The sequence below is a fragment of the Maniola jurtina genome, chromosome 4 (genome assembly GCF_905333055.1).
Source record: "Maniola jurtina chromosome 4, ilManJurt1.1, whole genome shotgun sequence".
NCBI lineage: Eukaryota > Metazoa > Arthropoda > Insecta > Lepidoptera > Nymphalidae > Maniola > Maniola jurtina.
The window spans coordinates 9765027-9783170 of record NC_060032.1 but is presented as its reverse complement, the minus strand read 5'-3'; the positions used below and the strand labels follow the sequence as shown (position 1 = coordinate 9783170).

The 18144-nt window shown below is 35.6% G+C and overlaps 1 protein-coding gene across 1 annotated transcript in view; it reads right to left on the bottom strand.

The window, feature by feature from the left end:
- LOC123864579 overlaps positions 1 to 17106 on the bottom strand; it is an 82586-nt gene extending 65480 nt beyond the window's left edge. The window contains exon 1 of the mRNA XM_045905141.1: positions 16938 to 17106. The gene's annotated coding sequence lies outside the window, so the exon portion shown is untranslated. The remainder of the gene's footprint in view (positions 1 to 16937) is intronic.
- Positions 17107 to 18144: the final 1038 nt, after the last annotated feature.

Below are 18144 nucleotides of genomic sequence, written 5' to 3'. Positions count from 1 at the left end.
ACTAACTGTTGCTGATAGTATCAGTCCACGCTAACACTATAACGACCCGTTACCCTTTTCGCTAGTGATGGCATGCTTCGTCACGGCATCGCGCCGATTTTACGCCGATAATTACAAATTAGTGGACACCACGTCCAAATAAAAAATAAAAAGAAGATCTTTTACTCATCATTGCAACCATTGTCATCTGATTTTTTGTATGCGAATACCGAATAATACAATCACGCATCATACGTGTGTGATTAGCGTCAAATAAAATTAATACAAATCAGCGGTTGAGTCTTGACATATCATAAGTGGTACATAAGTTGTCCTATATGAAAATAAATATTTCATTTCATTTCTATATAAATTTATGAATGTTGCTAATGTCTGTTTATAATGCTTAACAATATTATTTGTACACCTTATTCTAATATTTAACTAGAAGACCCGCCCCAACTTGGTCGGGAGAAAATTATAAAAATCTTGAAAAAACTGACTAAAAGATTGATCTATCAACGCGCAACTCAAACCACTAAACAGCTGTAATGTATCATGCAGATAGTAATTATAACGTAGACATCCGCTAAGAAAGAATTTTTGAAAATTCAACCCCTAAGGGGATAAAAAAGGGGTTTAAACTTGTGTAGTCTGCGCGGACGAAGTCGCGGGTATAAGCTAGTAATATGATAAACTGGCTATGAAATACTATTTGATGTGAAATTTTTGGATATCATTACCATGTTATTAAGGATATTTGAACACTTTCCCCTAATTCACTTTCGTTATTATACGTTGGCTCGTAGCTTTTGACTCGTTGATGTCTTTTATATGGAGAGTGAAGTATGATCGTGCGCGTCGCGTGAATAATATTACTTTTACCGAGTTATTGAGTCTTATGTTAAAAATTATAATATTTCATATTTTCTCATACAACCGATTATGATTTAAATCGTAAACATAAAATATTAACTACTAAAGAAAAAACTTTTATACGCTTCAGTTGAAATGTATCTATTATTAATATTCTTAAGAGAACTTAGTTATTCCATAAAGTAACCACACTTTATGGAATAACTACGTTTTAAACATTATATTATGAGAAATTTCAAAAGATTGTTTGTTTATTTAGTATAATCTCGATATAAAAATTCTAGCCGTAAGTATTTTGTGTCTTATATCATTATAACCTGGAGAGATGAATAAAATTTGATACAATATTTGTATAGAAATACAAACATTCTAACCGATGACCACATATTGCGTTTCAATATAAAATGCATTTGCATTTAAGTAAGCTAAATAAATAAGCTTTCACTTCGTGGATTTCTAATAAAATTAAACAGCTAATAAAGTTGCATTTCTAATCTTATATTAATTTGAGATAATTTCTGGAAAGTGTCGATTTAGTTAGCTTTCTTGGCAAAAGAGGCTAATGTCCCTCGCTCTATAGTGAAGACGATCGCTGGGAAAGCATGACTCAAGGTTTTTTATTGCGTCTTAAGGCCTGGACAGACACAAAACGCGATGCCGACTGCACGGCAGAGTATTGAAATGCACGCACGCATGCGCAGTTTTTGATACGAGTAAATTTTTGTAAGGTTTGATACAGGTACAATGTTTGAAGCACGTCACACTGAGAACCGCGCAATGGCGGCGCGAAATCATTGCGGGTCCCGCAGTGTGAACACCTTTAAGATAGGAATTTCTTAGTGCGTATAAGCAATATGAATAAATGCAGCATATACTACACGCAGCATTATTATAAAATCAAGCAGTGCGTTTTTGCGCACCAAATAAGCCGGTACATTATTCTTATTTGAATACTAGGGGATGCCCAGCGGCTTCGTCTGCGTGGATTTCGATTTTTTTTAAATCCCGTAGAAACTCTTTGATTTTCCGGGATAAAAAGTAGCCTATTTCCTTCCCCGGGATGAAAATCGGTTCAGCGGTAGGGCCGTGAAAACGTAGCAGACAGACAGACAGACAGACAGACACACTTTCGCATTTATAATATTAGTATGGATTATTCGACTTTTGCAATTTTATATTAAGTGTAGGTTTACGTTCTTATGCACCAAAGAACCGCTGTACTTATCTAGTTACCTGTATAAATCCACTTGTGACTTGCCATCGCAGATCGCAGCCGTCGCACGTTGCGTCTATCAATACCTTTACAGATCAACACTGACTGGTCTGGAATGGCGAACCAATGGTGCGAATTGAAACTTAATGTGATAAACCTACGTATAGCATTTATAGTAGAGATATTCCGATAATAAGTCGCATAACATAATAATTCTTATTGAACCGACAACCATAAAATTGGAAAAAAATCATAAAAGAACGCGTAGGTCTTGATGTTTACATTATTATAGTTAACTAGCTTTGACCCGCGACATCGTTGGGGTGGTTTGAGATGAATCCTATGTCTTAGCGGGAAAAAAGTATATTACATCAGTCACCAGAATGTAAACTTTGTATTGGTAATAAAAATCAGTAATAGTTGAGTTGTAGAGAATTTATCAAAAAAACACACACACACTTTTCGGACACACTTATTTCAAAGAGTATCGAGTGTTTTTGCTGGTTTGTCTTAGTAGGAAGGCCATTCCGAAACAGTGGTTGATTCTTATGACGATTCAAATTTTTTTTTTTAATAATATCTTTCTATTTCTATTTCTAAAAGAGTCACTATAGGCACTAGACAGATGTACTTAATAATAATAAGGGGTTCTTCAAGTATTTAAGAGTAAACCGTATTACGCATAATAAAAGTAAGACAACCATTACATACTATAAATTGACTATGGAGTGTCGTAACAAGAGCTTATATTTCTCGAAACGAATATCATATCTAATTGCAACGCGGGTTTATTTCAATTACTCCTTCTATATCATTTGCCTTTCTCATTCTCTTTTTTCTTTAGGCTCTCACTCACGACTTTATTCCTCTCATTCCTTTAGTAATATAGTGGCTTATTACAGTCAATAAGGCTCATTACATCGCAACTGTCAGGAGCGGGAATATCCTGAGGTCGATGACCTGCCGTAACTAGCATCCCGCGCACGTCGCCGCTCGCACTTTGACGTTAAACTATTAAAGTTATCGTCTTTTCATAGATATAGATCTTGGATAACGTAACTTACAATTTTGTTCCGATCCAAAATCATAATAGTACGCCCAGCATAGTATAAGCATTTATTTGATGAATTATTTTTAATCTCTTTGATATAGGTATGTTAGAAATGGTATTTTTCTCAGAAACCACACTAATTATTATTATTATAAACGCAAAAGTGTACCTGTCTGTTATCTTTACATAACCAATACGTTTAACTACTTACTCTTGAAGAAAAGCTTGCATTCCCGAGACGGATGTGGGCTACTTTTATCCCGGAAATTCAAAGAGTTCTCACGGGATTTTAAAGAACTTAATTCCACGGGGAATAAGTCACGAGCCTCATCTAGTAAAAACAAAACTTCATTTACAGTTTCTTTAAAAGCAAATAGAACTTTGCGTGTGTCTGTTTCAACAAAAGGCACAAATAGAAAACGATAAGGTATTTCAGAAAATAGAGAATGCATAAAAAATTCACTCATCCTAAATCCACTCGGAAAGAAAAGAACTACACAAGTTTTCTATAAAAAAATATGTTTCGGTGGTATTTCGTTTATCTTCACCTTAGCTTGGCAAGATTATAAAATAAGAAACATAATAGATCAATATCAACCAACAGGTACACATGTCGGTTTGAAATACTTTCTCACTCATAGAAATAATAATAGGTTATTTTCTCCCATAGCAATATTTCTTCCTTGTAATCTAAGAATGTGCGGTTGAAGTCAGCATCAGGTTTTTATACTCGTAATATCATAGCTAAAGCACTGAACTGTACTCCCAGATCGCATTGTGGTGGAACCGGTAGCCTCATTTATAGTCCATTACAAATATTATATCATAAAGTATAATATACGATACTCATAGATGCGGTGATATCCTAGTGGTTAAGATGTCAGCCTCCCAGTAGGGGTTCCGGAGTTCGATCCCGAGCACGCACCTGTAATATTTTGGAGTTAGACGTGCGTTTTAAGCAACAAAATATAACTTTAATGGTAAAAGAAAGGATGATGGTAGAAGAAAAGAGCCTGCATGCCTAAGAGTTCCCCATAATGTTCTCAAAGTTGTGTGAATTCTGCTATGCACTTGGCTAGGGTGGTATAGCCTTTTCGGGGAATAAAAAGTAGCTTATGTCACCCTCCAAGTTCTAAACTATATCCACGCAAAAATCACGCTGATCGGTTGCTCCGTTACGGCGTGATTGAAGGGCAAGCGAACAAACAAACACACTTTCGCACTTATAATAATATTAGTAAGTAGTATATCATCTAGTAATGTATAAAATGATATGCGTGGTATGCGGATTCGATTAAAATTTCAAAGGAAATATTTTGATGAAATCTTGCATCATGTATCAATACTGGGAGTCAATGTTCACTGATCGACAGGTGCTAAGCATCACATATCACAATAAAGATTCTCATATTTATCATCTGCCAGATACAAAACCACCTTCACAGCCTCAGGCGATCATCCAATAAGACGTCGATTGCTTACATGATAAATAATTGACCAAATATTATTGATGGTTCACACTTCACGCTTAAAATGTAAACAAGTTGAACGATAGAGATTTTAATCTTGTATCTTTTTAATATATATTAGTATCAATAATTATGTCATTTGTAACGTGAGACATGATAATAATTTAAATGGATGGTAAAATAAATATAAAGCTAAATCAAACTGATATCAAAGGATCATTCGTGATCAGAGGAAATTTATAACACCCATTTATGTAAATCGAAGGCATTGCTAAATTATGGAGCAACAAACAGATATATTCGTATTAACTCAATCGATCCTCTTCATAAATTATTCTTATAACAGCAGGTTACTAAACTCCAGAAAGGCGTTATCCTTTCTGGAGTTTAGTACTATAAAAATTACAGTAAGATATCAGTTTGCAACTACCTAAAATTAACTAAATATACACGCATATTTGATAAGCCTGCGACTTCGTCTGCGCGGATTTACCTAGGTCTTTTTAAATTTACGTATACTATAAAGCAAAATAGATGAAGACCACAATTGTTTATTTCCGATTTAAATTTTTGGAATACTGTGGTAACTCTTTGATTTTCCACAACAAAGAGTAGCCTATGTCTGTCCCCGGGATGCATTATCTGTACCAAATTTCATTAAAACGGTTAAACGGATAGGTTTTTAAAACATAGCAGGCAGATAGACAAACTTTTTAATATTATAGTATGCATAACATATTTTCCTTTGAGTACGATCTCAATTTTAAGTGACCATGAAAATAGCAGGTAGGTATGCGCTAATCTAATACTACTAACTTATCCTGCACTGCGTAACATTCTCCATGTTATGGTATCTTAACTACCGGAAGACTGAGATGCATTAGAGCCACTCATACTTCATTAAAATTTATTTCAGTACTTACCATGTTGAGCCCTAAGCTCGAATGCTTTGACGTCTTGCCAACTTGTTTTAACCCTAATAGGAAAGTCTAATTTGTACCTATATTTGTAGATTTCACAGAAATAATAATTGTTGGAGGGTCGGCTGGTCAACTCGGTCATGCTCCAGCTGCAGTAGAGGGCGCCACCTACATCCGCGCCCAAGTTCTTAGAGCCCCCGACATAAAGTCTATATTCTAACATGGATCTAACGACACGATTCTCAGGCTTTGCTACGCTTCACTGCCTGCCGATGCAACCGTGGCGTCACACTTCCTTATTTAGAATGCTGGTTTTACTATATAAAGTACTAGTTAGCCGCTGTGATTGTCCGATGTATTTGCTTAACATTCATTTATACCTCTGTAAACTGATAGCAGTTTCTACAAAATGTTCTTACATGATAAAATGTTCTGAAAATGTTTAAGCACTGAATTGAACATAAAATATATAAGCTAACAAACTCATTAATGTCCCGTTTTTATACAGGTGTAGGAAACACTATGTATAAAACACATTTCATAAACAATTTAGTGCCTATACCTATCACCTAATGTTGCGAAGTGCAGTTTTAGGTACGTGCACGCGATTTATGTTATCGCTATTGAATCTGATATCATCCAAGAGGTGCAAAAAACAAAAACCGCATGAGCTCCTCCTAGTGATAGAATCGCCATGCAGCATGTACAGCGATTCTCGCTATCTCTGCAAAAAATCGCATGCGAACACTGTCTTAAAATAGTTTCTAGTTTATTCGCACTCCTGTGTAGTGGGAACTTAAAAGACAAAAGCATACCTCTTTGATTTATTTCCACCTAAGTACATATTTATAATTCTTTCATGCTGAATGTATTAGTGTACTTATCAAGGATTTATACTTAGGTCCCTTTCTAATTTGATCGATTCCATTTTTGATGCACAAGTTATATCGCACACGACCGACAATCCCAACTCGGTGAAAATAGAAGACAAGACTGCTCTAAAGCAGACGTTTCACAAAAATCGAAATAATAGTGACCAACTCAAGCCAATCCTAATTTTAGTCCGGATCGGGGTAGAACACGTGCTTAACAGGGCTCTCTCCGTCACTTACTCCATACAATCGTAGTTCCAATTTCATTTGAATATTAAGCAAATAAAGTCCATGAAATTTTGCAGACATATTCTAGAAACTAATATCTGTGCCAGTGGTGTTTTAGATTTTTCTAAAAATATGTAGTTTCAAAATTACAGGAGCTCAAAGATTTGTATGTGAATTTTTAAGATCGCGTAACTTTGAAACCGAATATTTTAACAGAAATCTGGAAAACCACAGGCATAGATATAGATTTAGTTCTAGACATAGTTTCTAGAATATGTCTGCAAAATTTCATGGACTTTGCTTGCTTAGTATTCAAATGAAACAGGAACCACGTTTGTATAGAGCGAGTGACGGAGAGACCCCTCTTAAAGATTTTGATTGACATAATGTCTAGTCCCCTAAAACAGGCATAGTTCGCAACAGGTCGACCTGGCAATCGGGGTGGCGAAGCTCCGCACACCCGCACAGTCCTTCTCGCTACAGCAAGTTAAATAAAAGTTTGTATAACAACTTGTTTGTACTCTGATTTTAACTGTAATCTAAACTGAGTTCGATTTAAAAGGGATTAAAAGCATCAAAAGGTGCACATGAGTTCCTAATACTAGTAATTTGTACGGGAAAGTTGTCTTACTACTGCGTTGGCTCAGTTATTGTCTACCATTGATTGCCTAGGCTTTTCAGGTGAGAGCGGTCTACATCATCTGCAGAGAGCCATTGAGAACATTCCGAGTGTTATGGTTTGCCTATTCATGTGTTTATGAAGATGTTAACATAGATTTATTATTTGCAATCTGCAGATTGCATTTCTTTACATGAAAGTTCAAAATTTTATTATGCTTGAGATAACTAGGAAGTGCAATTTCCCTCATAATGACTTGAGAGTTGTAAAAGTTCAGCAATAGCGCTGAAGATGCTTTACTCTCTCTGTCAATAATATAGCTATTTATATATTATGTAGCGAATCTTAATATAACTCAATAACGTAAAGATATACATATATGTTAACTTAATTATCAACCCCCGACCCAAAAAGAGGGGTGTTATAAGTTAGACGTGTGTATTTGTGTATCTGTGTATCTATGTATCTGTCTGTGGCATCGTAGCTCCTAAACGAATGAACCGATTTTAATTTAGTTTTTTTTTTGTTTGAAAGGTGGTCTGATCGAGAGTGTTCTTATCTAAGAAAATGGGTTCAGCCGTTTGAAAGTTATCAGCTCTTTTTTAGTTTTCTTATAGAGGTTTTTGTGTCGGGGGTATTTTAAATTTCGAGTTATTTTATTAAGACTAAGCTTACATCTTTCATATTCTTATACGACTGCGCAATGCGAAGTGTTTACGGAGATTTACGGACATATTTGCCTAATCATTGTAGCCTTTTCAAAGAATAAAAAGTGTTAACCAGGATTTATGTTATCACTTTAAACGAAAGTCTCGAGCCGGAGAAAATAATATTGCACCAAATTGGATGCAATTTGCAATGTTGTTGACCTGTGCTTAAAATAAAATATGGAAAGTATGGATTTCATGTAGAAAATAACTTTTGGAGAAAGTAAGTTTTCGACTAATTTACATACTTTAAAATTAATACAATATTTCTAACACAATTTCAGTATAATTTTCAATTTCGAAATTTATACCGAATATAAAAATGTGTGTACTTGCCTACTTACTTGCCTATTTTTGATAACATCTTCTTAGTTTTATCGTTTTATTATTCTTCTGTTAAACTTTTTAATTTTTGTTATTTCATTTTAGCCCATTTTGTCGATAACTATGTAAATACGAGTAAATGTGGCAGAAGAAACCTGCAGTGTTTGTGTAGGCCAGTAGTAAAACTTTCATGTCGCTCCTTTCATGACCACCGCAACTTGTTCAAATAACTTTCACGAGTCACATTTGTGAGTAATTGGCTCGAGTGCCATTTCGTCAATAACTTTTAGGTATCTTTTGAAGTGTAACATCCAGTAGCCGGCCAATATTCAAATATGTGCATTCGAGAGCGGCCTTAATCCAACGAGCATAAAGTGCGGATGTAATTGTGGTATGCACCGTACGCAGTCCCCACTACTTTCCCCTGACCTAGTGCCCTCCCTGCACCGCAATTCTACGACCCACAATCGTCTTAAGCTTCTGAACCATTGGCAAGTGAACTCGCCCACACTGTTCATTGAGAATCTTTTCTATTTCATTTACAAACTGCACAGCTATTAACAAACCTTTACACGATCGAGACCACACGCAATCCTGTCCCTGGAATTCTTTCACTTCCTATTATTCCAGGTTATTTTGAATATATATGGGGTTATCCTAGGTACGGACTAACTATTTTCTTAAAATTCTACAACGCACAACGCATTGGCAGTTCCCTGGTGCTGCAAATGTTTACATATGACCAGCCGTAAATTAACGTGACCTGTCTGCTGTCTGCGTTTGCTATACTTAATTGGACGAAACTCACAGCAAAAGCAAATTTTGGTTATGGTCAGAAAATATATTCTATCCAAATATTTAAGTAGGTACCTATTATTAAACCAATCGAAGATTTTATTGATAATAGTTAACTCTACTTTTCCCACCTCAAACCTAAGAAAAAGTCAGAAAGTGATAGCTCAATTAGAAAACGGATTCTTCTTGAAATCTCCAGTCCCTATAAATCTAAGCGCCATTCGGAAGTACCGATAGGTAATCTTCTGTTAACATAATAAAGGCTAGTGGCTTTACGTGTACACAGAGATTGTTTTGATAATTTGTACAATGTACATAAACGCCTCGCTTGTTAATCGTTACACGTACAACGTACAGTTATATCTAATAATTCATCTCCATTGTCCAGATCGCGCAATGATCGTAAGTAGCTCTCCGCGGCTCGAGTGATCACTAAAACGTGATGTGTGTGTGTTTGTGCATTACTTATGATACAGAGTACAATTTACAGTAAGTTATTGTCTCCAAAATACAAGTACTTATAAATAGTGCGTGAGATGAGTGAGAAATATGCAAGTGTTGTGACTATGACATAGTTAATAGATAAGGAGAAAACTATCCAATCTCAAGTCAACCTCTTAGCGGAAATAATAATAAGACTGCAGGTGAATAGGCAATGGGTATCCAAATATGCTTTCACATCAACTAAATCGAAACTCTGAATACAGCCTTTACTCAGAAGAACTGTCAAGAAACTTTGGAATTAATATTGTTAAATATGTATATAAAAATTGTTTTTGGAATTTAGTATCACAAAAAGAAAGAAAGAAGAATCCTTACTAATCCCTGATTATCCTTAGCATCACATTATCTGTCTGTCTGTCAAGTTAAGACGGGTCGAATTACAAAATAATTACAAAATAATATGCCTACTTAATTTTGTTGGGATTACAGATTTATTTTGCAGTTGTAAATATTTAAGCAACAAAATAATTATACGTATTCTTCCAAGGTAGGTACGCAACCATCGGTGCACGAGTCCGACTCGCACTTAGCCGGTTTTTTATAATATGACTTCCGTTCCTTCCAACTTCGCTGAAAGCGATTTGACTGGCGTCGCCATTCTTTATTTCAAAGCTAACTTTAAATTTAGAGCAACATGCCATACCTAATTACATTTCAAATACAAAATCCAAAATCAAAAATACCACAAAAACAAATTGTAGTAAGTAATTCAAAAGAATATTCATACGGTCTACATAATAGCAAAGCATGCGGTCAAAAGATGCGAAATTAAGATGCATTATCGTATCTTTGAGAGAGGAAATAAATTGCAGCAATTTCCAGATGCGAAGTGTGTCTAATAAATAAAATGATTATTGAATTAAAGCTTCAATAAAGTACAGAAATTATACATGTTCATTCCAAATCCAATATTGCTAGGCCAACGAATAGCCATTCAACCGACCAAATCTTTTTCTAAATTGCATTCTAATGGGAAATAAATTTTCCGAAATGTCCGAACCGCCCACTTGTGCTAACCTTTCTTAAAAATATAAAAACCAATTTGGTATCGTCCGGTAGAAAGTTTTGCTTTTGAATAAACTTTTACTGAAATGAATGAATGAGCGGGTGGCAATTTTAAAGATTACTTTTACCTTTTTTTTTTCATTAAGATAAAACAGATTACACTATAACCCATACTAATATTATAAATGTTAAAGTGTGTCTGTCCTTTTCACGTCCTTTCCATCTAATCGATTGCATCCCGGAGATAAACAGAGGTCTAAATTTACGTGGACAAAGTTTTGGGCATCATTTATTTGGTGCAAAGATGGGACATCCTGGACACGGATACAGGCTACAATTTATCCCGATAAATCAAAAAGTTCCCTCGGAATTTTTAAAAAACCTACATTCACGCGGAAATCGTGGGCATGTTTATATTTTATTTTACTTACTTTATTCACAGTATTCACACTTCTAGTTTTATTGTAGAGATTAGTTTAATAGGCCACAAACGACACGCGCTGAGGTTATCACTTTCGTATGTAAAAGTTCCAACAATTTATCATTCACATCTCATTTCGCGGCCGCTCAAGAAAGAACAGTTAAGTGAAAAAATGCTTGGAATTCCACTCTTTTGGTTTGTGCGACACAATACCGAGTAAGTACCTATCTCGTACGCGTGGGTTTATGAGTTCGTGACGAACTGCACGGAGGATTTAATTAGATAGATGCGTCTATTAAACTTTAATTGAAACGCGAAAAGAAGTTCAGCTAATACTTACCTACTTTGAATTAACATAATATATATATAGAAATACTTTTTATGCCGGAAAAGAACTGGATTCTTTCGGAATGAAAAGTTTTGTCGATTTTACTTCAGAACTCTCTCAAATCGTAACCGATTTTCATAATTCTTTTTTCTTTACAAAGGTCGTCTACTATCAGGTTGGGTTTATGTTTTAGGGAAGATATTATGATGAATGATTTTAGAAATAGAGAACAGAAATCCTCAAGGGATAACAGCAAATTAGTGGCGATAGTATAAGGCAAGTGTACTTTTAACCATACATTTAACATAACATGGTCCTGCGCCGCTAATTTCAGGCGGCACAGGATCGTGGTACGTGGAAGTCTCTACAAGTGATCTATGTATGTATCCATACTCCATACTAATATTATAAATGCGAAAGTGTGTATGTCTCTCTGTCTGTCTCTCTATCTGTCTGTCTGTCTGTCTGCTACCTTTTCAAAGCCCAACAGTGTAAACGCTTTTGACGAAATTGGGTACAGGGTTAGCTTATATCCCGGGGACGGACATAGGCTACTTTTATCCCGGAAAATCAAAGAGTTCCCACGGGATCTATAAATATCTAAATCTACGCGGACGAAGTTGCAGGCATCCTCTAGTATATATATCATATCATCATTATCTTGTTAAACACATTCATTTAGCAACGTTGGTCCACCTGTACGACCGGGGTGGGTCAACTAGTTCTTAATAATGCGGTCAATATTATTGTGGCATTTAATTTATTTACATAGAAATCTTTGAAGAGATTCTTAAAGATTGCAATGTAGGTGTCGTTTTTGGTCTCCGGCGAGTTTATAACGGTTGTTATATTTGACAAAACGACACAAATGTTACTTTCACTGACGACTCAGTTCACGTACTTGGTGCTACTAGAAATATCAGCATTGTGAAGTGTAATGGATTAGTTACAGCGCCTCGTGTCTCTATGCAGCCTACTAATATTAATATTTATGTTAAGGTAGGTAAACAAAATATTCATAGGTAGGTATACTCATAGGTAGGTTGGTCGATTGCCTTGTAAGTAGTAGAAAGCCACTTGCATATTATTTTTTTATAGTTGGTTAATGACTTTGCATTTTTAAATACGAACATGATACCTACATTGAGTTAAATATCTCTGATAGGAGAAATATCTCTGACAACGACTTTGAAGTTCAATAGTTTTCGATTCCTTGTTTTTGATTATTTAACTTCAGACTTATTTATTTTTAAATTAATCGTGATATTATCTGCTACAATGTCTATGAATTTTTACTTCAACCATGTTAGTTTACAATTAGATAATAATTTCAGGACTGTTGGACCGATATTAAATGGACCGATATTGATGCTTTATCAAATAACTTTGTAAACACAAAAAATCGATGTTATTTTTGTCACATGACATAATTCCACAGAAAGTTTTGTTCAATAGTTATTGACTACGCAAGCAAACTACCTCGTGTTTCTGAAAAGACCAAGTACTTACAATTTGAAAACATGACCGTCTGAAACAAGGGGCCATAAATTATAAAGGCAAATGACATCCAACATCTAGCGCCGAGGATATAGCTGCTGGAAATAACACTATTGGAAAGGCCATCAATCATCCGACTAAAGCGGTGGCCATGCTCAACGAGGAAGTGGTTTTTGTGTAAGAAATATGATAGATGAAATGATTCAAATCATATCTGCATGCGAATCCGATTTATTTTATCCTTAACGACTAAAACAAATGCAAATTAGTACCTCCTACATGTAAATTGTGTTTTGTTTGTAGCTACGTACATAATAAATGACGCCTTCCAGAGTCCAGACACGTTAATGTTCCCTACGATGGTTTTTCAGGCGATATAAGCCTATCCGTAATAAGAGTTATGTTGACGTATAAACAAAGCAATAGTAGTGCTAGTACTTGTTAGTAATATAGAAATGATAGAAAATAACACACGATCAAGCATGACATAATTACAGTATGCTCATAGTCGGACATCGGGCAGAACAGTTAACATCCGAAAAGTTTTAGTAATGGTTGAACCATTATCAAAAGGAGATGACTAAACAATTTAATACATCCGCTGTGTACACAGAGGGATCAGATTAAACTGGTCTAGCTGCAATCTTTAATAATGTATTCACTCATAACTGGGTCGATCTGAGATTTGGGCGCACATACGGTCAAGGTCGCGCCTGCACTTGCCCGCAAAAAACCAACAGGTTGCGCCCACGCATGTGGTTACGATTTCACCGCGCCTCGATACTGGGAGCATTGAACGGATTATTTTGATTAATCCTTTAGGTATAATAATATTATTATAGCTTGTTTACGGTCCGAGCAAACTTTTTATTATGGTACGTCATAGATAATAATTGATAGATAGTTATAGATCGATGGATAGTTGTCGGAAAACTAGCCGGTTGAATAGACTTTACAGCGAGCTTTGCCCTCGATACATTGCGATCTTAATATAAGCCTTTTTTATTTTTTACAATAGAGATATAGCCAGTTTCCTTCAGAGTTACTTTCTGAGTGTATTTGTAAAAACTTTATATTATTATGTACTTATTCGTGTAAATTGTGACAACAAATACCAATAAATAATACCAATAAACATGTTTTATTTATCAGACCGGAAGAATCATACTATTTATAACTACAAAGCCTTATTAAAGTTATACATATTATAGCAATTTTTATACTTTAATGCAAGTTCATGGTACGTCTAACTCGTCTTAGAACCAGTTCTCAAGGAACTTGTCCTCGTTAGACTTTTTTCTATAATTACCATCAGTTTACAAATCGAAGGCAAAACTTATATCTCTAACGTGAAATAAATCACTTTTTAAATATTCCTTGGAGGCATGAATTAGGTACCTATGTCGATCTATATTGTGGTGAAGATACGCTGCTTAATATCGATAATTTTGAACAAATTAGCTTTTTACGTGTTGGATGCCGTATTTTTAGATCTGAGGACATAGTTTAGAGATTTTTGTTGAGCTATTTTAGAACTTAGTTTTGTAATTTCAGTGCTCAAATTCAGTTTGTCGAATTATTGCCCTTATTGATCTTTTAATAAAAAGGTAGCGATATGGAACTTTAACTTTCTCTTAAATAATTTTGAGGCAATTTCCTATTATTACGGAAAAAACACTAATCAACAATAGAGCGGCAAGAGGACCGGAGTGCATGTAATGGCAAGACCGTCACGTAATTCCATAGTAATGACAGTAATCATTTTACCATCTTCGACCAATAATGTACGTTTACTTATCCGGGTAAAGCGAAACACCGTGCGAATACAATTTATAACGCATAGCTATTAGGGCCTTTGCACACTTTGTTTTTTAAACGCACCGTTGACGCGCGTTTTAGAAACGTGCGTCGGCGGCGCGCTTTTATCCTACAGAGCAGTTTGTTGTTGTTTGTATCGATGCACACGCGCGTTAGCATAGCGTTTGTATCGATTCAAACGCGCGACACCGGCGCGTCTGTATCGCTACACACGCGCGTCTGTATCGATTCAAAAGCGCGTCAACGGTGCGTTTAAAAAACGTGGTGTGCAAAAGCTCTTAGGGCCTAAGCCCACGAGATACTTTTAGCGTTAGACCACGCTGGAAAAGTTTTTCTTTAAACTTTTTCTCTCGTTGAAATTTCCATCGAGAAAAGCTTATATGTTTGAAATTTTTTGATCCACGCGTTACCAATTTATAATGATTTTAATATCGACGAAAATATACAACGCCCCATGCAGTCGCGAAATCACCGATGCTAAAAATATCGTGTATGCTTTGGCCCTTATGTACCTTAATTTTATGGTATTATGGAACTACGTCGCATAGTATGGAAGTGTGTAATACATTTCCACCACATTATGCGATGCAATTCTAAACGCTAATTCAATTTCTCATCGCGATTCGCGGCGCAGACGGCACTTTGCCTAGCGTTAATATATGGCGACTGCAGTTCTTGTTTTATTTTCATTACTCGGATATAAAAATTTAAAAAAAAAAAGTACATAATATTCAACATAAGAAAACCTAAATTTATTAAGAAAAAGTCGACTAAAAGAAGTACAGGTGCGTATATTGGGTGATTGTTAGTTGTACTTTTCGTCTTCCTCGGATTGGACAATGCCCAAGCGTTCTTCACACAGTGGTTATTTACGAGTAGATCCGTGAACAATGCTCCGAACTTCATATTCTCGGCTTTAGAAAACGAAATTTGGATCTGGAGCGCAACCTCTCATACAACTAGTAAGTACTGCGGCTGTTGCGAATTGAGAAATATTGGATTCGGATCGGATGCAGTGTGTAAAGAGCTTAGGTTTATATATTTTTTAAATTTCTAACTGAAAAAACGTAGGTCTTATATTCTAGATATTATCTTAATATGAATAGATAGGGCCTAGAAATGAGATAGTACTCGTAGTTATAAACAAAATTATTTCCTCTCATAAATCGTTTGTAAAGGGTCAGGACTCTCACCTTTGACTTACAATAAGTAGAGTTCAGTAGTGGATGTTTATGGTAATTGTGAACAGACTTGTTGGGTTTGTTAGAGAGAAAATGCCAATTGTTGGCCTGGTTTACCTTATAAGTTTTAAGTACCTACGATTCAATATGCTTTTGTTATAGTAAGCTCGAATTCATGGGCTTTTTTGTGTTGGTATGTGTTTATATCGTTTTGGGGAAACTGACCAAATATGAAATAGAAAATTACCATTTTACATCTATAATATGAATAAAGTATGCTAATTATATAACACAGAATATGGAAATTAGTACATAGTTGATCACTTTTTTTACCGTTTATTTTTCAAAGAAAATATTTATTTTATGTATTTTCATGTAATGAATAATGTCTCTACTTCTAAGACTTTACCACTTGTTTGGAAGGTAGATTCTAATTTTTTTTTTTCAATTGCAAGGTAGGCTTGCGCTTGACTACAATCATGCCTGATAAAAAGCATTGTAAAAGTCTAGGTTAGATTACGCTTGCCTAGAAGATGCCTAATCACTCTTGCATTGAAGGTATTCGGGTTACCGATGGCAGGAAACAGGAATGGTAGGAGGGGATTTAAAAATATTATTGGATTTTCGGCGTAAACAAAAACCAGCCAATGAAAATGAAAAATGGCATTTTTTGTCCATAAGTTTGATATTATAAAGGATCTCATCAGACTCTATGTAGGCTTACCTATTTACTAATTCTTCCCCTTATATCTACTATTTTTAAACTTTGTGTACTAGGAAATGTCTTTTCCCCATATTTAAAAATATTTTAAAAATGCATATCTACCAGGTAGCGCTTACGTAGAAAATCTTACGGTTAAATTTTCATATACGTAATTAAGTTCATAGTCATTAACTTTAACGACGTCCGATAAAAGCTCATTAAGCTTTCTAACATTGAGGTTCAATAAGTTTAAATTAATTATTCTATTGCATTTGAAGCTATGAATATAATTTTTATTAATTACATCAAGCCTAAATGAGGAAGTGTAACTATTTATTTTTCTAATCGTTATAATTAATTTCCATGCTCTATGATTGAATACAGTAATAGATATTTTATTTATGCAGTTAAATGGACAAAAACATACCTGACACAGCTTCACGGTCACCAGTAACACGAGCAAGTTCAAGTTTACACGTAATAGAACTGTCCTTTATGCGACGAGCACTAAGTCTAAACCTAATCGTCAAGGGGAAATAATGAGCCCGCGAGACCGGCACCAAAGAGACGGGCGTGTACACGGAGCACGCCACCGAAGCGTCTCAAACAGAATGAAACGGTGAAGAAGACGCCACTGTCTTATATAGACGTGACCGTAACCTGACGCCGGATAACGGACTCCAATCGTCATACGAACCGAGCAACTTTAGCTTTTAAAACCTCAGCCAAAAGCTCACTTTTCCATCACCATTTCATTGTTATAGATAGATCGAATTTTCAATAAAGCGCCCGAAGCTGAACACTGCAATTTGCTGACTCTAACGCTGGTAAAGCCTGAATAAGGCACAGGACAACGGAACTCTAAATAGCATCGAGATTTGCTATCGACAGCGACGCACCGGCGCGGCGGTGCACCGTGACATTTTCCACAAACAGCCGTCCAGGCTTTATAATCTTTGTTACAAATTCATATTTTTTATAACATAGCTTTTCCATTTCTTTCATTTGACTTGCTGTTTATTTTTCAAAAATTTTGTTTTAACAAAGAGTACCTACCTACCTATGGGTTTATTAAAAACTGCCATACACCTTCCAAATTAGTCCGCTTTCATCTTTCAGACTGCATCATCACTTACCACCAGGTGAAATCATAGATCCGCTCACTTGAACAAGTTGTACAAACCCATCCCCTAATTGCTTTCCTACACGGCATTTTACCAAAACGCTAAGTCATTTGGCGGCATGGCTTTGCCGGTAGGGTGGTAATTAGCCGCATCTAAGCTCCGAACAAATAAAAGGAATAAAACTACTAAGAATCCTACTTCTTTTTCTTTAACTCTACAGAAATGATCCTATGGTGTTCATACAGAAGCGTTGAATTGGCTCTTATTTACAGAATATAATTTGGGATTTTATCAACTAAATGGCCTAAATAAAGTGTTCGTCCACCCCTAAAGCCGAGGTTTGGGGCAAATCGGGTTCACCCTTCCCACCCTTAATCCGCCACTAGCAATGGGTTTCGGCATTTCAGGGTCCCCATCAGGCCGAGGTTGTAAGTTTGTGCCCCACGTGCCCTTATGTTTTAAACACGGAACTGTAAGTACGTACCTAACTCCACACAGATCCTCCAAAGC